This window comes from Lissotriton helveticus, chromosome 11 (assembly GCF_964261635.1).
Source record: "Lissotriton helveticus chromosome 11, aLisHel1.1, whole genome shotgun sequence".
Classification (NCBI taxonomy): Eukaryota; Metazoa; Chordata; class Amphibia; order Caudata; family Salamandridae; genus Lissotriton; species Lissotriton helveticus.
The window spans coordinates 28,527,152-28,553,549 of record NC_136072.1 but is presented as its reverse complement, the minus strand read 5'-3'; positions in this window follow the sequence as shown (position 1 = coordinate 28,553,549).

Here is a 26,398-nt window from a genome sequence, read left to right as displayed (position 1 = left end):
TACCAGACCCATTGACGCCTGCACTTCAAAGTGAAACTGACTGAAGCAAGCGCCCGGCCCACGTTAAAAAAAACAAAAACACACGCATTAGATACAGTCAAGGCGCGCTCACGAGGTCTAATCTCCAGCAGAAGAAATTCGAAACAGTCTGCTGTCCACATTCCCCTTCATTCCCCAGAAAGCGGCAACATAAGTTGTCTCCCTAGACAGCAAAAGCTTTCGCTTTTGCTTTCGTCTAGGCGAGACCTAAAAATGGCACTAGACTAAGGTAAACATAGCGTCCATGGTTTGCCTAGAGTGCCAGTTGCTATGAGGTAATCAGGGGCCATCTCTGATGTGATGTTGTGTTATGCTACATTTCACTATGTTGTGATATGCATGCTACGGCAAGGGTAATGCATAAAAAAGTAAACATGGTTTGCATTATTTGTCTAGGGTGTAAGTTGCTGGGAGTGAGTGTGTCCACTTCTGAGGTAATGACTGCCGGTGCACAAAGCTCTGCTCTGAAATCCAAAGCTCTGGTCTGAAACCCGCTGGCAGTCAATTAAACGTCGGTGCATGGGACACCAACGCACAAATGAAGAACCGTCTGACAGCAAGAAAGAGAAGGACACACGTTCCATGTGAGCATGAGTGACCCACCTAATCCGGTGATTTGCTTTCCGTCATGAGGCTGTCACTTCGTACTGTGAACAGTAGAAGTGGACGTGTCCTGCATGGTGCTTACTGTCTCCTCTTTGAGTCACAGTTTCAGCACTGCCCTCATCTTGCAGAAAAAGCTTTATAAAGCACTCCAGTTGAATGGCCACTGTTGGAAGTGGACACTGTCCTTTCAAAAACTAGTAGTCCTGCACTTTTATATTAGCCAAATGACGGCTCAGTGAACTGTACTCTCATTAAGCCTCATACTAGGATCTGCATATGACCAGTCTGCATCCAGAAGAATGTGGTAATAGTAACACTAGTTATTTACAACTCTTATAAATGGCAGAAGTACCCTGTGAAAAGCAAATTAAATGCAAGTTATGATTTTATTAATAAAAGCAATACCTGCAAAGACCACAATGTGAGAGATAAAACCAGGACTGTCCCACCATGTTGTACCCAGTATGTAAAACAAGCATTTGCAATGCAATAGGTCTCGCATTATTAAAGTTTGAGCCATTGGCATTGTAAATGACAATGCCTTTTCTTCATTTGCATCGTCGCGTAAACAAGCACTTTGCACTTATAGTCCATGCTTATGAGAAGCAAGGCTGTAAGTCTCTTTTACTGCCAGCTTTGCTCATTGTAAGCAAGGAATATAAGTTCGAAGTGCGTGTTTATGCACCGATTGCAGGTTTTAAAAACAATAAATAAAAGACATTGTCATTTACAATGCCAATTGCTCCAACTTTAATAATGCGAGACCTATTGCATTGTAAATGCTTGTTTAACAAAGTCACCATTTTTTTCTCTGTCAGTTTTTTTCTTATTGTGGTATTGAAATTGATGCAAGGTATATTTGATATTGTTTGGTGCTGTGATGCTGATAAATTAATGCACTTATGTTTTTTGTCTCGAGTATTATGTTTTTTCTATCTCTCAATGTGCTATATGAAGGTGTTTCGATTTCTCACAATCATTCTTTCATATCACAGTGAACTCTGCTATTTGTTGCCAAATTTCATGACGTTTTTAACAATTGCATTATCTTCTAGTTTGCGACACTTCAGAAGCATTGCTATTTGTGTTTGTGAAATGTTCTTGTTGGTGCATCTGTAAATAGCATTGAGCTCATAGTAAGTAGTTAGAACCAGCAATCCCCTTGTATATATTACCCCCAAAACCAGAAAGACTAGGGTGCATTTTTGCCCTAAAACCGTCCGACCTTATCATGGAGTCGCCACTAAATCACATGCAAACTAGGCTCCCAACACAGGCTAAACAACTTAACAAGTATTGCCGCAAATGGCACGCACACACTAAGGCATACATGTTTCCATGGACAAAGGAGGGAACCTTTGACCCTAACATAATCGAACACATGAGGACACATATACGGACCAAATACATGGGCTAGAAGGACAGGAGAGAGGCAGTATTAGAGCTGTGGGCCATCTTCGAGGAGGACCAGAGAATAATCTTATCTCACAAGCAATAAGCAAAGCGTCCGCACCTCCCCTGCCATATGTAGGCATGGAGGTCCTCTCCCCGATGTCAGCTATCCCAGCGTTAGGATATACCAACCCGCCAGTTGGGGGAGCTGGAGGGTCCCATAACGAACAACAAACTGTTAGATCACACCAAACTCCTGCAACGCCATGCCTAACCTCCGCTAGCCCCTGAACTAACCCCTCCAGCTACCGGCATGAACTCACATACCCCTACTAGCAATCACACCAAATTCCTGCAACGCCATATCTAACCTCCGTTCGCTCCTGCGCTAGCCCCACCAGCCACCGGCCACCTGCACAAGCTCAGGTACCCCTACTAGCGATCGCAACTAACTCCTGCAGCGCTGTAGTGTTGCGTGTGTTTATTTTATTTCCTACCCTATAACACTACATCAATAAAAAAAGACATCAACATTTTGAGTAACATTTATTTCTAAAATTAACATAATTATTAATAAATGTAAAATATAATATTATTAAAAAAGATAATAAACATTCATTGATTACACATTCTTTAACACTATAATAGCCACAACATACACCTAACACTTATTACACAATTATGATTAGTAATTACTAATTAATTTAATTTAGATTAATTAGCAAATACTTAATAATTCATCAATAAAAAATAAATTAATTCCTACCTTTCACACCATTTACACATATAAATACCACAACACACACCTAACATTAATTACACAATTGCCATAATTAATTACTAACTATTATAAATTAATTAACAACTAATTAATAATTCATCAATAAAAAAACAAATCACTTCCCACCATTCCCACCATTTTTACCCTTATAAACACTACAACACACACAAATCAATTACACAATTACCATAATTAAGTATTCATTAATTTACATTAATTAACAACTAATTATTAAACAATTATTAATATATTAATGTACACATTTAACACCATAACATCACAATTAAACAAATATTAATAAATACAAATTATTCAATAAACTCTATATAAATAAATTACTTCCCACCCTATTCCCCTATAAATCCACAACCCTCTATGGTACTAAAAATACAAAATTCAATTTAAAATAAATTAATAACTACTATAAATGATCAATAACATTTATATAATTAAATTACTTTCCACCCTATTCCCCTATAAAACCACAACCCGCTATGGAACTAAAATCGAAAAATTTAATTAAAAAAATAATATTAACTACTAACATTTTAACACATATAATAAAAATACATTAAAAAAAACATCACACACATATAAAACTTATACTAAAAATCATAACATTAGCAAAACATTGATATTTATGACAACTATATTTTTACAAATGATATTAAACACTTCAATGTTTTTTAAAATCGATATTACTTACGTAAAATCGATATGCTTGATCATGATATTGTGTCTGTCGATATTTTTGACCCTCGATATTTTTACATCGATATTTTGTCTCTGCACCAACTCACATACCCCTACTAGCGATCGTAACCAACTCCTGCAACTCCACATCTAACCTCAGCTTTAAATCACATCTAACCTCCGCTTGATCCTGCACTAGCCCCCCCGCCACCTGCAAAAGCTCAGGTACCCCTACTAGCGATCGCAACTAACTACTGCAGCGCTGTAGTGTTGTGTGTGTATTGAGCGTGCACCTGTGGGATTCCTCATCCCCAGGCACCAGGTACAGGCCCATTTTTGCCATGTCCTGCCAACCAATGATGTTTCATCCCTTAACTGCTATATATAGTTTGCTGATCGCACTCCTGCCCAAGCAATCAAGACTTGAGACTAAGCATGGGCGTAAAATCCGCTCCGCTCGCGGATTTTTCGGATTTTCGGCAAATTCGCAATCCGCGAACGCTCGCGAATTTGTCGAAAATCCGTGAATCCGCTCGCGGCGGATTTTTTGCTTGGTTGCGGCGCGCGGCGTGGTGCACGGCGTTCACTTTCCGTCATTTTAGCGTTTGCCGAGTTGTTTTTCTTTGCGAGTGACGCGCCATTTTAGATCTTGCTGCGTGTTCCCGCGGGAGTTTGTCGCCCGCGAATACGTACTCGCGGCTTACCACCTTGCACAGCACACCTCGCGAGAGTTCGCAATTGCGAACACGTAGTTGCGGCGGAAAGGAACAATCTCGCACTTGCGAAATAGAGATTTTGCAATTTCGCACAAGAAAATCACCAGCAAACAGGATAAACCTTCAGAAAATTATGATTTTTATCAGAATCACTCCTCAGGTTGACATTTGCATGGCCTTTTTTTTTGCAAGGAGTCCATTTTGGGGGGGGGAGGAAGGAAGTGCCCCACAGTCTCCAACTTCCTGTTCCTGTCCAGCAGGCTCCTCCCAGTGCTTTGTCCATCTCCTGGTCACTTTCATTTGGATCTGGAGCTGGAAGGATTACTTTTTGTGGGTGCTGCTGGATATTTGGATTTGAGGCCTTTTTGACTGTCTTTGGATCACTTTTGGATTAGAAATCAACTTTCACAAGTAAGTTTGTTTGGGGCATTACAGTTGCTGCAAGTACAATTTTGGAACTTTTTCAGAAAATTAAATAAATTATATTGTGGGTAGCCACAGTATCCAGTAGGACCAGGGTTGGTTATGGGTGCATGATACAACTGTTTTGTTGAATTTAAACACCATTGAGGCCATGGATGGGCTGGGATTGTGCAGATTTTATTGTTTTTTGTCGTTTTTTTGGGCCTGCTGGTGTGGCCCTTTGCCCAGGGGTGGTGAGTGTTGCATGGGCCTAGTCTTTCTGTGGGGTGTCTTCTTGAATTTAAACATAATTGAGGCCATGGATGGGCTGGGATTGTGCTTATTTTATTGTTTTTTGTCGTTTTTGGGGGGCTGCTGGTGTGGCCTTTTGCTTGCCCAGGGGTGGTGGTGGTGCATGGACTGAGTGTGCCTGTGGTGTGGTCTCACTCTCTTTGATGTAAACATCATGGATGGCATTGGATTGTGGTGATTTCTGGCTGTTTTTCTGTTTTTTGGGGGTGTACTGTTGATGTGGACTGGCCATGTGGGTGGTGGTGGTGGCCATCTTGAGTGCTGGCTGGTACAGGCAACATGTGCTTGGGGTGTAAGGGGGCCATTTTGAGGAGAGGCAGTGTCTGAGGCCTGCACTTATTTTGCCTACTTTTCATCCCTTATGCCCAGGGGTAGTGAGTGTTGCATGGGCCTAGTGTTTCTGAGGGGTGTCTTCTTGAATTTAAACACCATTGAGCCCATGGATGGGCTGGGATTGTGCAGATTTTATTGTTTTTTGTCGTTTTTTTGGGCCTGCTGGTGTGGCCCTTTGCCCAGGGGTGGTGAGTGTTGCATGGGCCTAGTCTTTCTGTGGGGTGTCTTCTTGAATTTAAACATAATTGAGGCCATGGATGGGCTGGGATTGTGCTTATTTTATTGTTTTTTGTCGTTTTTGGGGGGCTGCTGGTGTGGCCTTTTGCTTGCCCAGGCGTGGTGGTGGTGCATGGACTGAGTGTGCCTGTGGTGTGGTCTCACTCTCTTTGATGTAAACATCATGGATGGCATTGGATTGTGGTGATTTCTGGCTGTTTTTCTGTTTTTTGGGGGTGTACTGTTGATGTGGACTGGCCATGTGGGTGGTGGTGGTGGCCATCTTGAGTGCTGGCTGGTACAGGCAACATGTGCTTGGGGTGTAAGGGGGCCATTTTGAGGTGAGGCAGTGTCTGAGGCCTGCACTTATTTTGCCTACTTTTCATCCCTTATGCCCAGGGGTAGTGAGTGTTGCATGGGCCTAGTGTTTCTGAGGGGTGTCTTCTTGAATTTAAACACCATTGAGGCCATGGATGGGCTGGGATTGTGCAGATTTTATTGTTTTTTGTCGTTTTTTTGGGCCTGCTGGTGTGGCCCTTTGCCCAGGGGTGGTGAGTGTTGCATGGGCCTAGTCTTTCTGTGGGGTGTCTTCTTGAATTTAAACATAATTGAGGCCATGGATGGGCTGGGATTGTGCTTATTTTATTGTTTTTTGTCGTTTTTGGGGGGCTGCTGGTGTGGCCTTTTGCTTGCCCAGGGGTGGTGGTGGTGCATGGACTGAGTGTGCCTGTGGTGTGGTCTCACTCTCTTTGATGTAAACATCATGGATGGCATTGGATTGTGGTGATTTCTGGCTGTTTTTCTGTTTTTTGGGGGTGTACTGTTGATGTGGACTGGCCATGTGGGTGGTGGTGGTGGCCATCTTGAGTGCTGGCTGGTACAGGCAACATGTGCTTGGGATGTAAGGGGGCCATTTTGAGGAGAGGCAGTGTCTGAGGCCTGCACTTATTTTGCCTACTTTTCATCCCTTATGCCCAGGGGTAGTGAGTGTTGCATGGGCCTAGTGTTTCTGAGGGGTGTCTTCTTGAATTTAAACACCATTGAGGCCATGGATGGGCTGGGATTGTGCAGATTTTATTGTTTTTTGTCGTTTTTTTGGGCCTGCTGGTGTGGCCCTTTGCCCAGGGGTGGTGAGTGTTGCATGGGCCTAGTCTTTCTGTGGGGTGTCTTCTTGAATTTAAACATAATTGAGGCCATGGATGGGCTGGGATTGTGCTTATTTTATTGTTTTTTGTCGTTTTTGGGGGGCTGCTGGTGTGGCCTTTTGCTTGCCCAGGGGTGGTGGTGGTGCATGGACTGAGTGTGCCTGTGGTGTGGTCTCACTCTCTTTGATGTAAACATCATGGATGGCATTGGATTGTGGTGATTTCTGGCTGTTTTTCTGTTTTTTGGGGGTGTACTGTTGATGTGGACTGGCCATGTGGGTGGTGGTGGTGGCCATCTTGAGTGCTGGCTGGTACAGGCAACATGTGCTTGGGGTGTAAGGGGGCCATTTTGAGGAGAGGCAGTGTCTGAGGCCTGCACTTATTTTGCCTACTTTTCATCCCTTATGCCCAGGGGTAGTGAGTGTTGCATGGGCCTAGTGTTTCTGAGGGGTGTCTTCTTGAATTTAAACACCATTGAGCCCATGGATGGGCTGGGATTGTGCAGATTTTATTGTTTTTTGTCGTTTTTTTGGGCCTGCTGGTGTGGCCCTTTGCCCAGGGGTGGTGAGTGTTGCATGGGCCTAGTCTTTCTGTGGGGTGTCTTCAATGTAAACATCATGGATGGCATGGGATTGTGCTCATTTTTCTGTGTTTTGTCGATTTTTTGGGGTGTATAACTGAACTGATGTTCCTCTGTCTTCCATTGCTTTTAGGTGCACAAGAAGACTCAATAGAACCACCAGTGCCAGGAAGAAGTCCTGCAGCGGTGTGTGCAGCATAACGTCACGCGACGTCACGTCTGGACACAGAACCCTCTGCAACTCGTGCAACTGCTGCCTGCTGACCTGCTCTGAAGAAGATGGCCCCAAAAAAAGTAACCCGTAGCTCCTCTAGCAAGAAAGGTGCCAGTAAGGAGCAGAAGAAGCAAGTTACCAAGGACACTGGTGTACCGCCCGCCCCTTTTTTTGGGAGTAAAAAAAAAAGTATGCCTGCAGCAGCTGCAGCGGGATCTGCTGGGGACCAAGCTGGCAGCAGCACCCCCGCTCCATTGGGCTCAGTGCCACCACCACCACCACGCCAACTTAAGTCCAAGCCCTTGAGTGCTGCAGAGGCAGCCAGTATACTTCTTCAATCACCATCGACCAGTGATGTTGGCTCATCGCAAGAAAGCATCAGCAATGTCCCTCAATCAACACAGGTTGTTGTAGCTCATCTGACGAGTGTTGAACAACCACAGCCGCAACAACAATCACATGTGCAAGTACAAGCCCAAGTACATGTGGAAGGAGAGGCAGCGCAAGGAGATGCGCAAGCAGAGGTGCATGGAGGGTCACAACAAGTGCCCACAATAGTTGTTCCTCCCGAAGTAGGGGCACAACAGGAAATCGACAATCAAGGCGAGGTATCATTTGAGGAAGCCACTCCTCCTGATGATCCTTCATTGTCTTCCACACCCCTAGCAAGGAAGAGATCAAGGGTGGTGTCTACATCCTCTTCAAGCACACCTCCTTCTGATGATACGGATCAAACTTGGGAACAAACAAAGGTAGTTAAGCGTAAAAGGAAGCTCGTCCAAAGTCTCAGAGTTATGGAGTGTGATGAGTCTCAACAAGAAGTGGCGGATACTGCTGCTGATGAAGACTCTGCCAACGACGACCCAGTCATCATAAAGGTCACTGCAGCCCCAGCGGGCATGCAGCAAACAGACATTTTGACCCTAGCCCGAAGAGCTGCTGAGCGTGATGATGATGTTGTCGATGAGGAGGCAGTGGAAACACCACAATCATTGGAGTTAAGTAGTACACCAACTCGTCCCGCTTCCATATTTCTTTCTGGCAAGAAGAGACCTCCGTCAACCTCGACCTTAATTAGTGGCGGTGAAAGTGCAAAACTTACAAAAGTTGGGCAATCCAGATCCTCCACTTCATCTGGCATTAGCTTCATGACCACCACCACCAGTATCGCCGCCTCCTCCAGGTCCCACAGACACTTCAAGTCCCCAGTTTGGGACTTCTTTACTGTTTGTCCCAAAAATCCAAAGTTTGCCATTTGTACCCTTTGTAAGCTTGCAGTTAGTCGTGGTAAGTCAGGTACCAACTATGGTACCGGCGGCCAGAGAGGTCATCTTGAGAGAAAGCACACTGTCAAATGGTTTGCGCACCTAGATGCGATCAAGAAAGGCCAAATTCAAGGAAACGTTGATGTTTCATCTGATGATGACGAGCAGGAAGAAGACGTGTCAAACACTTCCCTTACACCCAGTACCCCTGTCAGCAGCACACCCAATGTGAGGCACACTAAGAGTGTTGGAGCGAGTGAGACACCAACGCACAAAAGTTCACCAGCGAGCAAAATTGGGTCAACAAAGTCATTATCAGCCCGTAAATGCTTGGTCCAGGGCAACATTAGAACAATGCTTACTTCAGACGTGCCATATGAACGCAACCACCCACTGACGCGTCTGTATAACACTAAGCTGGCTAAAATGCTAGCTGTGGACCTTCTACCTTTTTCTTTTGTAGAAGCGGTAGGTTTTCTTGAATTAGTGGCAACGCTCTGCCCTAAATGGAAGGTTCCGAGCCGGTTCTATTTTGCCAGAGTTGCGGTTCCAGCACTACATGAAGATGTGCTGCAGGCGATTGGGGCAGCTTTGCAGAAGAGTGCTGTTCACACAATACATCTGACAACAGACATGTGGACCAGTGGCCCAGGCGATGATTACATGTGCATCACTGCACACTGGGTCTCTTTTTCAGGTGTTAAAGCAAAGCTAAACGCAGGTGTTGACCCGGACCAAGTTTTCAAAGCTGCTCGGAAACATGCAACACTAGCCATGTTTGGCTTGGAGAAAAGTCACACAGCAGAAAACCTTTTGGAAGAGTTTAACAAAAAGGTCTTGACAATGCTATCCCCCCCTAAAACGCAAGATTGGTTATGTTTCCACGGATAATGGCGCCAATGTAGTTAAGGCCATGTTCATTGGTGACCATGTTAGAGTGCCGTGTTTGGCGCACTGTATCAACCTGGTAGTTCAAAAATTCTTGAGTGATAAACAGAGTCCAGCGTTCGAGGTAATGGCCACCTGCCGCAAAATGTGCAACCATTTCAGCCATTCTTTTAAGGCCCGGAAGCATCTGCGGAGACTGCTACTTCAAAGTAGAATGCCAGTGAAAGCACTCATCCAGGAGGTGGCAACACGTTGGAACTCAACCTTCTACATGCTTGAGCGTCTGTATGAGCAGTATACGGTACTCGATCACTATTTCTTCACAGAGGCTACATCTCAGAAGGAGGACCTGCGGATGAGTGCGGCGCAATGGGACATAGTTAAAAGCCTGACAGACATGCTTCGTCCTTTTGAGTTCTTCACGCGTGCAGTCAGCCAGGAGGACTGTAATTTGGGAAAAGCTATCCCATTGTTGTGCATGCTGGAGCACCAACTGATGGGGGTGTCTTCTGAGTTTGAAAAAGATGAAAAAAAAAAAAAACATTTCATTTTGTCTGAGAAATTATTACATCGCCTACGTGGTGATGAACGTCTTCAAAACATCAACTCAGATCAGCATTACATTTGTGCTACTATTCTGGATCCACGCTACAAAAAGGCGCTGGCAGACGAAGCATTCTTTCCTTTTGCTGATGCAGATGTTCAAAAGTACAAACATTGGTTAGCCTGGTCAGCCAAGAGGTTTGAAAAAGAACGGCAGGTTATTGAAGGAGAAGCCAGTACATCAGCATCAGCATCAGCAGGCCATCCGCAGTCACAAGAATCCACTTCTGCACCTGTGGCTGGGGCACAAGTGACCTCTCAGCCGTTAAAGACACCGGCAACTGGATCATCTGCACCACACACAATGACAACACTAACAGTGGCTGCGGAGGAGGATTGGCTAAGTTTGATGGGGTATGGTTCTCGAAAAAATGTCACAGGCACAGCAAAAAGTAAGCAAAGTGGAGGAACAGTTGATGACCTTGAGTCGATGGTGCAGGACTATCTGAATGACTCAACAGAGGTCTTCCTTAATGATGAGCCATTGCAGTATTGGCATGGCAAAAAACAATTGTGGCCACAGCTCTTCAACCTGGCTATAAACTATTTGTCTTGCCCACTCGCAAGTGTGTCTTCTGAACGTGTTTTCAGTGCTGCTGGTGGCATTGTAACTCCCAAACGGAGCCGCCTCTCGCCCAAAAATGTGGAGCGGCTGACAATGATCAAGATGAATCAGCACCTCATACCACCAGATTACAAAGTACGAGAAAGCACGCCGCATGAAGACGAGGAGGACAGCAACGTAGATGAGGGGATTTTTTCTCTGTTCGGTGCCACTGACCTCATCCAGCCTGAATTCGCAGAGTATGATGACGAAATCTTGTTCTTATTCCCTGACACCGAGCCCTGAAAATGAGACAATCAATCAAGAACTTTCTTTTTCGTCCTTATTCACTTTTATTCCTGTGTGCTTTGTGTCTCTCTTTCTTTGTTTTGCACAGTTAATTTAATTCAAACTTTAATCACCTAATCCCAAAAACAAGACCATCATCAGAACTGTCTTCACTTGTTTGCTTATTGCTTTGAAGGTGCCGCAGTCTACATTCCTCAGGTTCACAAGTTCCGAAGAACATGCTCCTCTATCCTCCTCCTCCAGACTGCGATTTCCCTCCAAGCAGAGTGCTGGATTACGCCCAATGAAGAAAGACTCAGCACTTGTGGGGGTGTTGTACTTCTTTGCGGGTGAGTTGACGGATTTGGGCCCATTGCTGTGAAGCTCTAATAATGGACAAAAGTGTTTTGGACCAAATATGAGGTGGAAATTTCTTGCCGTTTTTGCTGACTTGCTTGCCTTTGAGGTGCTCTTTGGCGGGGTTCCGGGGGTTTGTGGGTAATTTTTGGTGTCTGTCGAAGCACTGCTGCGACAGTCTAATCTTGATTGCATTTGCTTTTCAGGAAATCCGTGGTGGAAAACAGGAGTTATGATGATTGATGATGATGACCTAGCTGAACAGCGCCGCATTTGGACCGAAGGCCGAGAGATATCGTAAGTATGAGATTTAGCTTTTTCGCTGTTTGGGGGTGTTGTCGGTTGTTTTTTTGCGGGTGGGTTGGCGGGTCTTGCCTGGGGCATTCCTGGGAAGGTCTAATACCGGATAGAAGTGTTTTGGACAAAATCCATAAGGAACAGCCTTTTTTTTGCTATTTCTTCTGACATCTTGCTCAATGTAGCGTTTTGGGGGGCTTCCTGCTGTTCGTGGGTGGGTTGCGGCCGGGGTCTCTGTCGAAGCACTGCTGCGACAGTCTAATCTTGATTGCATTTGCTTTTCAGGAAATCCGTGGTGGAAAACAGGAGTTATGATGATTGATGATGATGATGACCTAGCTGAACAGCGCCGCATTTGGACCGAAGGCCGAGAGATATTGTAAGTATGAGATTTAGCTTTTTCGCTGTTTGGGGGTGTTGTCGGTTGTTTTTTTGCGGGTGGGTTGGCGGGTCTTGCCTGGGGCATTCCTGGGAAGGTCTAATACCGGATAGAAGTGTTTTGGACAAAATCCATAAGGAACAGCCTTTTTTTTGCTATTTCTTCTGACATCTTGCTCAATGTAGTGTTTTGGGGGGCTTCCTGCTGTTTGTGGGTGGGTTGCGGCCGGGGTCTCTGTCGAAGCACTGCTGCGACAGTCTAATCTTGATTGCATTTGCTTTTCAGGAAATCCCTGGTGGAAAACAGGAGTTATGATGATTGATGATGATGATGACCTAGCTGAACAGCGCCGCATTTGGACCGAAGGCCGAGAGATATTGTAAGTATGAGATTTAGCTTTTTCGCTGTTTGGGGGTGTTGTCGGTTGTTTTTTTGCGGGTGGGTTGGCGGGTCTTGCCTGGGGCATTCCTGGGAAGGTCTAATACCGGATAGAAGTGTTTTGGACAAAATCCATAAGGAACAGCCTTTTTTTTGCTATTTCTTCTGACATCTTGCTCAATGTAGCATTTTGGGGGGCTTCCTGCTGTTCGTGGGTGGGTTGCGGCCGGGGTCTCTGTCGAAGCACTGCTGCGACAGTCTAATCTTGATTGCATTTGCTTTTCAGGAAATCCGTGGTGGAAAACAGGAGTTATGATGATTGATGATGATGATGACCTAGCTGAACAGCGCCGCATTTGGACCGAAGGCCGAGAGATATTGTAAGTATGAGATTTAGCTTTTTCGCTGTTTGGGGGTGTTGTCGGGTGGTTTTTTGCGGGTGGGTTGGCGCCGGCGGGTCTTGCCTGGGGCATTCCTGGGAAGGTCTAATACCGGATAGAAGTGTTTTGGACAAAATCCATAAGGAACAGCCTTTTTTTCAAGGTCAAATTTTGTTCTAAAACACAGTAGTACACCTACCTTGAGGGGAAAGATCCGCTATAATATTTTGGCCATACTTATTGATCCTTAAAAAGGTGACTCAGACACAGCACGCAATTTCTAAAATATTGTACTGTCTATTAGGGAAATCAAAGTGTGACTTTTTGCACCACACAGCGTACATACCTTTTATTTATTTATCAGTGGTAATGTAATAGCACTTCCTGTTTTCCGTTCAATAATTACAGGCCGGGTTTCAGTCAACATCCGCCAGGCAGGCAGTGGACAGGGTGTCTTCTGTCAGTGGTCACCACATTGATGGACGAAGCGTCAGCTGGAATGGAGGAGTGCCGCCAATAAGAGGAATTGTTTGCTGCATGCTTATTACTTACCAAATTCAACAGGACAACTCCAACAACATACGCAATACAGATACAGTATCCATTGTTGTCTTTTATTCTATGAGTGTGACTGCATGTGCTTACCTTTAGTTTGTAACCAAAGATTGTCTGTATCTTCAATTATTGTTTGTCCATGCTCTGCTTTTTTTTTCTTCTCTCAACAAAACCTACCCAAAAAGAAACCCCCATTCCCATCCATTTTACAAACCCTAACCCTCTTCCCCCGGGCTGTGTTGTTTTGCTTGATGTCTGACTAAAATGACATCAATAATTCCACACACTTGCTGGGGAGGATAAGGTCATAGCAGCAACAGGCTGGTGAAGGAATACGAGGATATCTTCTAGACTTACTCAGCTTCAGTACTATATCTTCTAGTAGTAGTAACCAATGTCAAATAAATTCAACGCAAGTACTAGTTATACTTGCAAGCAAATACTTTACCATTTGTTAGGCTACATTATGGCACTGTTCTAGTGTACTGTCACCTGCTATTTTCTCGATCGTACCGTAACCGTTGTAATGCTACAGTAAGGAGGACAAACAAGGTTTCGTTTTCTTTTTTTCCATAGGCATGCAACTGCCACTGTGTCACACCACTAGTACCACCGCAATGAGGAAATGTCACCCGCCCAGGATTGACAACGTTAATCCCCATTTCACCTGGAGCCAGCCCTGGGCCTAGCCCTAATTTCTAACACAAATTACAGGTAAAATAAGCGTTTGGTGGGAGGTAGTATAATGGAGTATTATTTCGGAGTAGACAAAAGATTGACGGTTGTACTACTAAAGTCCTACGACTGTTCAGGAAAACAAAGTTACTGTTACACCCCCGCCCCCCACCCACCAGACTGAAAAGCAGTAAAAAACAGGTATGGTCAGATAAAGTTGAAAAATATATTTATTTAGCCCTAACAAAATAATCTCCCTCACCCACCCTAACCCCAACGATTGTCTCTGAAACGTCCCAAAACGATCCCAACTCCCAAATCCCACCCCCCAAAAGTCTATAAAAAAAGGGCAAGGGACACTCCACTACTGGAGGGTGCTGGTGCTGGTGCATGATGCGGCATGGGCATCATACTCCTTGCGGAGGGTGGCAAGCTCGGAGCGGAGGCCCTTAACCAAGTTCTTATACCTCAGGACCTCCTGCTCCAGGTTGGACATGCGGACTCGTAGGCGGCGTTGGCGTTCCTTGCAGCTCCTGTGGGGGGCAGCTGGTATTTCGGTTGCTTGGCGGTGGCGGTCGGCTTTCTTAGCCCGGCTCGGTCCCGCTGGCTTAGTCACGGAGGAGGATGCAGTGGTCACAGTCGAGGATGTTGCCCCGCTCGACTGCGTGTCCTCCTCCTCCTCCAGGGCCACCAGCCGCCGATATTCGGCGACTGTGGCCTCCAGCCTCCGTTGCCGGGCCAATCTAGCCTGCTCCCTCCTTGTTGTTGATTTGGAAGGAGCAACTATATGAAGAAAGAAAGACATAGTCTGTAACCAATGCTCCTTATTAATAACACAAAGTGATTGAGCCGAAAGTTGGGTCACAGAGTACAAGTAGCAAATTGAAAGCACAGTACATAACTATTGAGGACAGTATCTATGTAACCTCCCACTTCTGCATCCTTGCTCTAACAGTAGTGGTAGTTTAATGAACTAATTCTACGACCACTATGGACTTCCATTACAGTCGACTATGACAGTACACCAGTCTTATTCTTCTTCTTCTCTCTTGTTTAGGGAAATGGGTACGTTATCTTGATATAGATTTTTAACACGCACCACTTTTTCTCCTAACAGACAGAAGCTTGACTCCTGAGTCCTAAGAACACGACCAGGATCAAGTTCAAACCAGGTGAGAGTTCGGCTCGACCACAAGAAATGTGTCCAATTAATCGTCAGCACTAACCACTTTTCCGTTTTCAGTTAAATAGTTTTATGACAAAAGTAGATTTTAATAAATGTGTTTACTTTTAATAAAGCTTTTAAACTTAAATAGACTCTGTGGTTTTTGTTCCTCTAGACTAGAGTGGATGAGCTAAAGGTTTTGGAATTTTTGCAAGCATGAGTGCCTCTGACACTTCTTGACTGTGCTGTGACTCCGTACTACTCTCTTGTCCTGCGTACGATAATCTAGAGATCATTGGGGATCTATAATCGGTGACTTCGGGAGCTGAATGACTCTGCCACACTATCTAGTCAGTAAGGAGACAGTGCATAGAGGTATTGCTGAATATAATGGGAGTCCAATGGAATTGCCAAATGTCCAATCTTAGTTAGCTACACAGACAGACTAATAAGAATAGTCTAGTAATACCACAGGGAGTCATATTCGAGGCAGGATAAGAATTTATATCCAGTCTACAAGAAGATCAAAGACGATTTAGAAAAAATCGAATGAGGAACGCTAGGAAAAAATAGGTACTGTTTATTAAAATGTAAACTTACTGGGGCCAGCAAAGGAGCCCTCGCCTGCCCGATCCTGCCCTGCATCCTCAGCACCCTCCTCCTGTGTCCTCTTGCCCTTGGGGGGAGCTGATGTACAACATGAAAGAAAGAAAAACCAGAAAACATGGATGAGATTTTTCAACCAAATCAAACATTTCAAAAGAACAATAACAACATATTTTGGAAAAATAGCAAATAGATAGACAACTATTCCACGGGATCTATCTCATGTGGTATACTACGTTATTCGTATTGCCTGATTTGCGGAACGTTGACTTAGAAAGTTCCTATGTAACTCAATAAACAGACTACTAAAGAGGTTTGCCTAGGCCTGGCACTGCAGGCAGCAGTGCGCAACACGTGACAGACAAAGTCCATCCTGCTTGCAGATCAGTGAATACTCAAACTATCAATCCACCCGCCACCACCGCCACTATTTCTTCTTATAGCCATGTGTCTAAAGGAAGGACTGGACTTCAGTCTGTTGGGGCTGATTTAGAAGTCCCTTGCGGAAGTTGCGGCTCATTTTCCTCCATTGTTGCGTGCCTTTTCTGACGCAGCGGCAGAACAAAAGACTCGCCATGGTGTTGGTGCGGCGTATATATTAAAAAAAAACACATATGGGCATATGGGCGATGCATCACGTTGTAAAGCCCTGCGCCATCAGGGGGCGTTCCGGCGCAAGGGAGGGCGTACCTGCGCAGGAACGAATCCTAAAAGTGGCTGAGGGAAATCTACAAGATGTCAATCAGTCACTTTTAGGACAATGATGCATGACTCAAACCCTGCGCGCTTGAAGCCGACGTACGGCTTGATGCAGCATTGGGGAGATAGGGTACCCCAGAGCATTGCTGGAGCTGCGCCATCGTTGGCACGCAACTCCAGCAATGCGCTGCCTTTACGGCACAGATGCGTAAGGCTTCTGTGACGTTTTGGGCCAATGGGTGGTGGTGGCATGGCACACAATTACTGCCGCATCCCTGCTACTTTGCAGGGATGCGCCGGTAATTGAAAATATGACCCTTACTGTCTAGCATTACGCAGTTCTTTTCTTTACAGTACACTCATACATAATTTCTCAGGCCAATGAAATGCTTCTGAACACAACATACAAAACAAAGAAGCATAGTAGCAAGCAAGGCTACTGAGAAGGAGAGCAGTGCACCTGAAATGCATAGAAGATTTTGAAATATAATTTACCTCAATGTAATCGGCAGCATTATTGCTCTTGGTAAAGAACAAAGATTTGCAAATAACAGAGCAGGATAAAACAGAGTAGTAAATGTACTACTACTACTACTCACCAAGCCCGGGGACCTCTACGCCGAGCGCGTCCAGCAAGTCCCGCTCCCGGTCCATGACATCGGTCCAGCGGTGGGTGGCCTGGTTATATGTGCGCCGGACCCCAGAGATCTTGTACATGGCCCGGCACACCTTCTCCCACCGCTTGCGACGCTCCCGGATGCCATAGCCGGTCGCGATCTTGCCGCCTCCCAGGATCGTCTTGGGGAGGCGGCGCTGGACGTGGAAGATCAGTGCCGCCACTTCCTCCGCGCTGAAGATCTCCCTCGGGACCACTTGCTCCCCCCTTAAACGCCCGCACGGGAGCCGGGCACGGGGTGCGGGACCCTTCCCCTTCTCAGGGTGCTTCCCGGCTCCCTTTACCATGGTCTGGGCAGAAATAAACTTAAATGATAAAGAAGAAATAGAATAGTGAAGAAGAAAAGAAAAGAGTTTAAAAAAGTAGTTTAAAAGTAACTAAAAGCTGCAGAAAACACAAAAATATAGAGGTAGAAAAATAGAGGGATAGATAATAAGTAAAATTATATCAAAAAAACTTCAAACAAGCAAAGGATGGCAGAGATTGAGAGAGGATAGAGAAAGCATGCCCAGAACCATAGCAATGAATGAGAAACAAGATGGCCGCGCCCGTTCACGACCGCGTGGGTAAGTTCGCGCGAGATTTTCCTTGCGAGTACGCGCAAAATTGTACTAGCGAGCAGCACACTTTGCGAGATTACACATAGCGGGCGGAAACGGAATTACGTCACGCCAACAAGATGGCCGCGCCCGTGTACGACCGATAGGGTAACTTGGCAAACGTATAGCTAGAAGCGCCTCGCGAACACGCGCAAGATCACGCGAACATACACGTCGCAAAAAAAACAATTTTGTATTCGCACGTATTCGCGGCTTCCGAAATCGATCTCGCACGGATTCGCGCCCCAAAAAACGCGCGAAATTGCAGAAAAAACGATTTTAGCTAAACTGAAAGCAATGAGCAGGTGCAAAAGTTCAAACTTAACATTAGTAACATTCAAGGTAGTGCTTCCTGATGGGCCCCTCCAGAGTTTGCAACTATTCTATGACCCTGCTATGACCCAAACAGCAGGCTCATAGAATAGCTACAAGTAGACCATAAAGGTCCTGTGAAAAAAAAATTTCACTGCAACAAAAAGCAAATTACAGATAAGGAAGGAAGCAGGTGCCAGCCAGACTGGAACTTTCAAAATTACTGACACATTAATGAAACACAAATTAATTGATGGCAGTTGAAGAAGGGCAGGTGTGCTTGCTTTTTTCAACCACCATAATCTACAGTGATAAATAAACCTAATAGGTGCCAGTGAGGATGTACCAGAGGGTGGCATGGGTGTCCCAGAGGGTGGCAGTGGTGAAACAGAGGGTGCTGTGAACCTGTGATGATAAACCAGACGTAGAAACAACATAGTCGCGGCCGTTGCGAGCCGAAAAGTAAGTTCGCAATTGCGAACTTGTCCCAAAATCGGCGCGAACACGCGCCAACACAAAAAACGGAAAAATCCGCAAATCCGCTAGAGTTCGCGGATCTTCGCGGATTGCGAATCCGTAAATTCGCAAGTTCGCGTACGCGAGATCCGCTAGATCCGCCCATGCTTACTTGAGACAAAATACCCAATCATGTTGATATCTTACTCTGCAAAAGCCTTAGGATTCACATCAGTCAGCTCCAATTTAGGGGCCGATTATGATTGCGGTTTTTCCGCATCCTTCGGGACGGCGGAAGCCACCGCTGGCCCGGAGGATGAGGAAAAACCGCTGCGGAGCCTCTAAAGACCCACCGCCATATTAGGATGGCTGGTGGGTCTGGAATGCCGTCCGCCGCTGTTCCGCCGCGGTCGCATTACAACCGCGGCGGAATAGCCCTAATATGGTGGCGGTGTCTAACAGACACCGCCAGCCATATTAGGATGGTGGGAAAGACATGCTTTTCCGCAGCGGCTTTTCCGCCATGGAAAAGCATAAGGACTGTCACTTCGGGGGCCCGTTGCGGGCCCCCTGGGTGAAGGGGGGGTGAGGGGTGCACATGGGGGGTACCTATGGTACCCCCCTGCATATGCGTGCACAACGCAGCAGGCACTGCGTGGTGCCTGCCGCTTTGTGCATGCAAATGCGATGCATGCTTTTTTAACCTTGCGGCGGGTGCAGCTTGAAGCTGCACCCACCGCAATGTTAAAGATAGAGGATGTGACCGCCACCCTGGCGGTTACATCCTAATCTGCTCGGAGGGAACGCCGCAGCCCCTCCTCAGGGCTCGCGGACGGACTCAAGTTCGTCCGCGATCATAATCGGCCCCATAGTTTTCATGACGGCAATGTATTTAAGTCTGTATGTAAAAAAGGGGGGGAGGGAATGGTGTAGTGTTGTGTGTGTATTGATCTGCGCCTTTGCACAGGTTGTAGTAGCGAGCGCATGCTCATACACTAGTACATTGTATATGTTCAGAGGGATTCTTGGTTGTGGAGTCGAATGGTATATGCGAGGTACATGACGGTGTTGGTCCATTGCTTGCTGTACCACGCAGATGCTGGTCGCTTCTGGTTGTGGATTAAACTGAAGTGCAATTGCATCTGGTCTTGAAGTCACTTATTACAAACACCATATCTAACCTCCTCTCGCTCCTGCACTAACCCTGCCGGCCACCTGCATGAACTCACACACCCCTACTAGCGATCACAACTAACGCCTTCAGTGCCATATCTGACCTATGCTACCTCCTGCACTAACCCCACCAGTCACCTGCATGAATCACCAACAACACTGCATCAAACATTACCCTTTGGATAGGGAGCAGTGTGCTTCATCGTGTATCAGGGGTAGTAAGAGCTACAAACAATGCAATGTGCTCATCTTGGAAGTGTTGCAAGTTTTGCAGCACGTGGGTCGACAGGACCTCTAATGTGTATTATTATTTAGTGCAAGGTGCTGGATGAGGGGCAAAAAATAGTGTTTTTTAGGCTTGAGCTGTGCTTGTGAAATCTCTTGTATTTATTATATCTTAAAAGGGGGCTCTTTTCACATAGCCGAATTGCTGTGTTAATTCGCCTTTGTGTGGAACTTTTTTTGTTAATTTCCCCAGGCGGCACGCATTTACGATACTTCTACTAAAGCTGTTCATACAGTTTAAGCCCCATTCACTGTCAAGATAAGATCTCTTCCCATGGAAAAAGGCAGACAGCTATTAACAGAAGCTGGAATGCTTGCTTTTTTTTGGGGGGGCGATTCCGATCCCGGTTGTCAAACATCCCGACCGACTCGCACCCATAGAGCTTTCCGACCGACTCGGGCTGGTGAGCTCCGAGTGACTGAGTACAATGCGATGCAGCGCTGATGGACTCTGGTCACTCGGAGCCCCATTGAAGTCAATGGGAGCCTGTTGTACGGTGCGTACATAGCCTCCCATTGAGAAAAACGCACATCTTGGAGATGTGCACCCCCTATCGCGGGGACGACTCTGTCCTACCTGCACCATGCATGCATGTGTAGGGGGGACCCTTGGCACTCCCCCAGTGACTGAGTCGTAGGGCCCAGGGTAAAGGGGGGCCCCGAAACAGACCCCAGAAGTCCGCTTCCCGTAGCTTATTCGAGTCAGAGGCTTTTTTATCGAACTGGCTGCTCGACGCGCGCATCGTACTTGGTCGCTCAGGAATCGGACCCATTGCGCGTCGGCCATCTTTAAGTCGCTCGGAAGGCTTCGTTGACAGGTACGAGTCAGTCGTAGCACATGCCTCACATGCATTGTACTTGCTCGCTCGTACAGGGGTAGGAGTCGGTCGGAAATCGTAGGAGTCGGTCGAAAATCGTTGGAGTCAGTCGGAAATCGGCTCTACGAATTGGACTCGCTCAGATTTGTAGCCCTTTCAGCCGAGATCGGAATTGGCCCCTCAGTAGTGTAAAACAGAGGCTTTACACTACTTGAGGGTATGTGGGATTTCCTATTCATGGCTCAGTACCTTTCTTTTCACTTTGTAGGCAATATCAGATTGATTTTTGATCATGATCAAATTCTAAATGTTGTAATAAAGATTACAGAGGGTTGCATGTTACATGTGGCTAGACCACATGCACAGAGGAGGCGGCAACATGGTTATTTCCCATACAAGGTCACTTGCCATTTCCGCTAATCAACCAATGGAAACACACCCAATCCTCCTTTATATACCGCCTAGCGCATCCGCATTTCAATCACGGCGGAGCTGCACAAGGTGGTAGAAGGAGGCCAATATAGGCGGATCTCGTGAGTATCTATTCAAACAAAACCCAGCTGGTTTAGGTACACGGTGGAGTCAAACAGTGAGTAGAAGCAACAACACTGAATCCACCTCTCTATCCCCTTAGATTGTGGATCCACCTACCTACCTTGATGCTCAGGACTTGCTCATGATGCGATAGACAGCAAAAACCATGAGTATGTCCAAAGAAAATAAGTACAAACAATCCTAAGTGTGTCTTATATGTTGTGTGTGTTATATGTCTTGTGTCTTTTTCCTTTACAGGTTTAATTAACTGTTTGGGGCTCCAGGTGACTGCACCTGTCTGAGCCATTCCTAAATGGTAACCAAACCTAATGGTTTTTTCTTCTTTTTTAGGACATGTGATTACATGATCCAAATAACCGCTGTAGGCACATTGTAGCCGTCTTTAATGAGTGTTATCACTTTTTAGAAAAATTAAGATAACCCTGATTTTTCTTAGAAAAACGTGAGTAGGGTTGGGAAGTTGTGCCCCGTCCTGAAGAAGGTACACCAGTACCGAAACATGTCGACGCACACCAGAGGTTCTGTTCCTAATTAAGACAAAAAACCTCGTTCTTTTGCACACTTTTTAATAGCACCAGCCAGGGGTACGAAATAAAGTTTTTTTCATTTTACCCACTAGCCAGGTACTTTTTTAAATTTTTCACCACACCTCCCACTCACATCTATCCCTCTTTCACTTACACTCAACACACACCACACATAGTCTAATTTGTCAACGCTCCCACGTAGTCGCAGGTTGTAGCGTGCCGCATCCCTTTAGCGGGGTGCGAAGACCCCGATGATGAAGCATGACACCAAGGGGCCTGTTGGTGTGTGAGGGGTATTTTACACAATACTGAGTGTTCCCCCCTCTTCCCCTTTTTAAACACTGGTAGTAGGATTCTTCTTGTTTATTTATCAGTGCCCGTGGAGTAGGAATCCTACGTTCTACTCTACCTCCCTTCTTTGTTAAATATAGTTTATAGGCAGCGCGCAGCTGCGGGAGCCTTTCCCTACAGACATACTATATCACACACATTGAAAGACACACACTTAGGTATAATAAAAGAAGCCAGCGGTCCCCTCAAAATGGAAGATGAACACGGCCTCACTTTTGCAGAGGACGAAATTGATAAAATTCTAGCAGACAGCAACCTCTTTGAGGGCCTATGCAATCAGGACACAGGCCCACAAACAAACGATTGGAATGAACTATTGAACCTCAGACGTAACCAAATAAAAGCAGCCTTACATGGGTTGTTTATGACCCAGTACCTCCGTAACAAAATGGCACCACCTGGCCTGATTGTGAAAAACGAACCACTAATTTTTCAGCACGACATGATTTTCAAAAAAGAGTGGTCACTAATCTCTTGGCACTGCTCAAGAGACTGGTTAGTCCTTATAATTAAAACAGCTGCCAGGATCACACAGGAACTCAAAATTGAAATAAATAGAATTGAGGTCCAATTGAAAACATATATTTCACCAGAAGAGCTGAAAACCAGACTAGAAGAACTGAATCAACAGATGACCGAATTCGAATTCAATCTGAAACAGAGCAAAACCAACAAATTGACCAAAGATGTGGCAAAGTTCACTCCAGAAAGTGCATATCCATACACAAAAGCGGATTATGTTTCGAAAAACAACCACAGTGACGCGGACAGCGACACTTCAGATACTGGCTCATCAGGTTCTAATTCGAGTGGAAACAAAGGAAACCGACAACGTAGAGGAGGATGGAGACAGAGGCGCCAACAGTCCCTAGACAAAGAGGATGGCGGGGATACCAACCACCAAATCACTTCCAACAATTTATGGGTCCACCACAATTCAACCCCTTCCAGTTCGGACCGGTGTGGAACCAGGAATATAGCGATGGCTATTACGGACAACAACAACCCTATGGAGGACAACAGCAACCTTTTTTAGGGGCACGCCAGAACACACGCGGGAGGAACCGGAAAGGGAACAATGTAGCGTGGGAAGATCAGGATCAGCCCAACGCCCGAACAACTCGGAGCATGACAGGATCACTTCCCAATCAACCATCAACCAGCAAGAGAGGGACTTAGTGGTGAACCTCACACCCATCACATTAACAGTGACGCAGAAGAATATCCTAAACAAAGGCTTGGGATACGTACCCACTCAGAAACCGGATGTTTTCAGACTCAATGTGGAGCTACAGGACTTCTTCAGGAAACTGAAACTACAGGCCTTTTTCAAGGATAAACCTTTGCCAGAAGAGAAGACAGACACGGGTCTGAGGTTAAAATCAACCTTCACCCCGCCGGACTCTAGTATCCCTTTAGAAATTCTAACCTTTGAGAAGGCAGTGGTCACAGAGGTCAACAAACTGAACACACAAGGGAGAAACGTCTTCTACAACACAAGTGGAGAGGAACAGAAAGCCCTTCGAGAATTAACGGCCAACAGTGAACTCGTCATTAAACCAGCAGACAAGGGGGGAGCAATAGTATTACAAACCCTTGAGGCATATGACAAAGAATGCCAACGCCTTTTGTCTGACGAACGGAACTATAAAATGTTGGAGAGTGACCCAACAGAAAGACTTCGAACCCGGATCGGGGGCATGGTGGAGGAAGGGCTAGCCCACGATTGGCTCAGCAAGAAGGAAGCAGATTTCCTACAACAACCCACCCCCAAGACACCATACTTTTATTGTATCCCCAAGATACATAAGAACATCGACACCCCTCCAGGAAGACCAATAGTCTCTGGGATTGGGTCCATTCTGGAGCCTTTATCAAAATTCGCTGACGCTTTCCTTAGACCAATGGTACAAGCAACAAATACGTACCTGAAGGACACCAAGTCAGTCCTACAACTCCTGGAAGACAAAACTTTTGATCCAACCACACAGCTCTTAGTAAGCCTCGACGTGGAGAGCCTATATACGAGCTTGCCCCATGAAGAGACACTAGAGATCATCGAAGAAGTACTCTTCAGCCGTACTTGGAAATACCAGACACCAAGAAACCTGGTCTTAGAGTGTATCACCATGGCCCTAAAAGACAACTTTTTCCAGTACAAAGAGACACTATACCTACAAACCCACGGAACGAGCATGGGTAGTACTTTTGCTCCAAGCATAGCGGGACTATACGTCCACCACCTAGAGGAACAAAATATTCTACATGAAAGTAACCCTTACCGTTCCCAGATTGACACCTGGAAACGGTACATAGATGACATTTTCATCATATGGAACGGTGACGTCAACAGTGCCACGGATTTTGTGACCTGGCTTAACAACCAGAACGAGTACCTGAATTTTACCAGCACCGTTTCAAATACATCGATGGTTTTTTTGGATCTGAATATTTACAGTGAGGATGGAAGGCTAAAAAGCACTACCCACTTTAAGCCTACCTCCAGGAATTGTCTGTTACGCTACGACAGTTTCCATCCCAGACATTTAAGGGAAAATCTGCCGTATGGTCAGTTTTTAAGACTACGGAGAAACTGCACGGAACTGAGCGAATTCAATAGGCAAGCAAAAGATCTAAAAACCAAACTTATACAGAGACAGTACCCCACCAGAACCATCGACAAAGCGATGAAACGTGCAAAAAACAATCACAGGGAAGCACTCATAGAAGAGAATCCCCAAGAAAAAGAAACAAACAAGAGACCTATCTGTGTGACAACTTACTCCACCATATCGAACCAGGTATCAAAGGTCATCAATAAGCACTGGGGTATATTGAACTGTGGAGACCTAAATTTTGAGAAACCAATGCATGCACATCGGAGGGGCAGAAACATAAAGGACATCGTGGTTCATACTAGACCACGGGAAAACCAGACTATAAGACGAAATACGACTGGTATACAGGGTCATTTTCCGTGTGGAGATTGCAGCTGCTGTCACCAAACCCAGAAAAGCAGAAATCTCACCTTCAGAAACGGCACAACATGGGAACAACGTCAATTTTCCAACTGCAACACAAAGAACGTGGTCTATATAATAACTTGCCCATGTGGACTGGAATATGTAGGCATGACCACCCGACCCGTCAAAATAAGGATAGGGGAACATAAAAGCAATATACGCTGCAAGAAAACGACAACCAAGATGGCATCACATTTCCTGTCACACCGACATTGCTCTACGTTGGACCATCATCGACCGACTACCCTCGGAAGCAGGCCTGTTCCAGAAGGAACAACGTTGGGTGTTCCGCCTGGGAACCCATGTCACAGGACTAAATGATGATATACCGTGGAGCCAAATCACCTGAAGACCCTCGGGCCATAACAGGATCAACACAAACCTCCAGTTTAAATGTGACTCTGGGAACCAATATCAGTGGCCAAATCGTTTATCATTAAGCCAATTGATGTACCATCCATTGTGTGTATATATATCAGGGAGGATTTCGCCACCGGATTGAATATATCCATTTGACATCCCCCTAAAACAACTATTATAGTGCACTGAATCCCCGAAATAACCAACCAAAAAACTAATCAGTGAATGGAATAGGTACATTTCATGCTTGAACAAATGCCCCGTTTTTATGTAGAGAAACGAGTGGCAATCGGCACTCTGATGCACCTTAATGCATCCTAAATGATGATAAATTCTTGATAAAACTGCAAAACCAGGCACCCTTAGTGATTAGCGCTACCAACAAAACACCACCACGCATGCGCTGCGGACATTCAACATCGCGCATGCTCGAAGGAAACACGGAGTAACTACTTTTGCGCATGCGCGCACGAGGGACAGCCGAGCGGCAGCTGTTCTCAAGGATTCCATATTAGCCCGAGTCGCAACAATAGCCGGTGAGTGGCTGACGAGCGGAAAGTCCATATTTGGACATTCACAACCCCGGCAATGAACGAATGACAGAGGGTTGCATGTTACATGTGGCTAGACCACATGCACAGAGGAGGCGGCAACATGGTTATTTCCCATACAAGGTCACTTGCCATTTCCGCTAATCAACCAATGGAAACACACCCAATCCTCCTTTATATACCGCCTAGCGCATCCGCATTTCA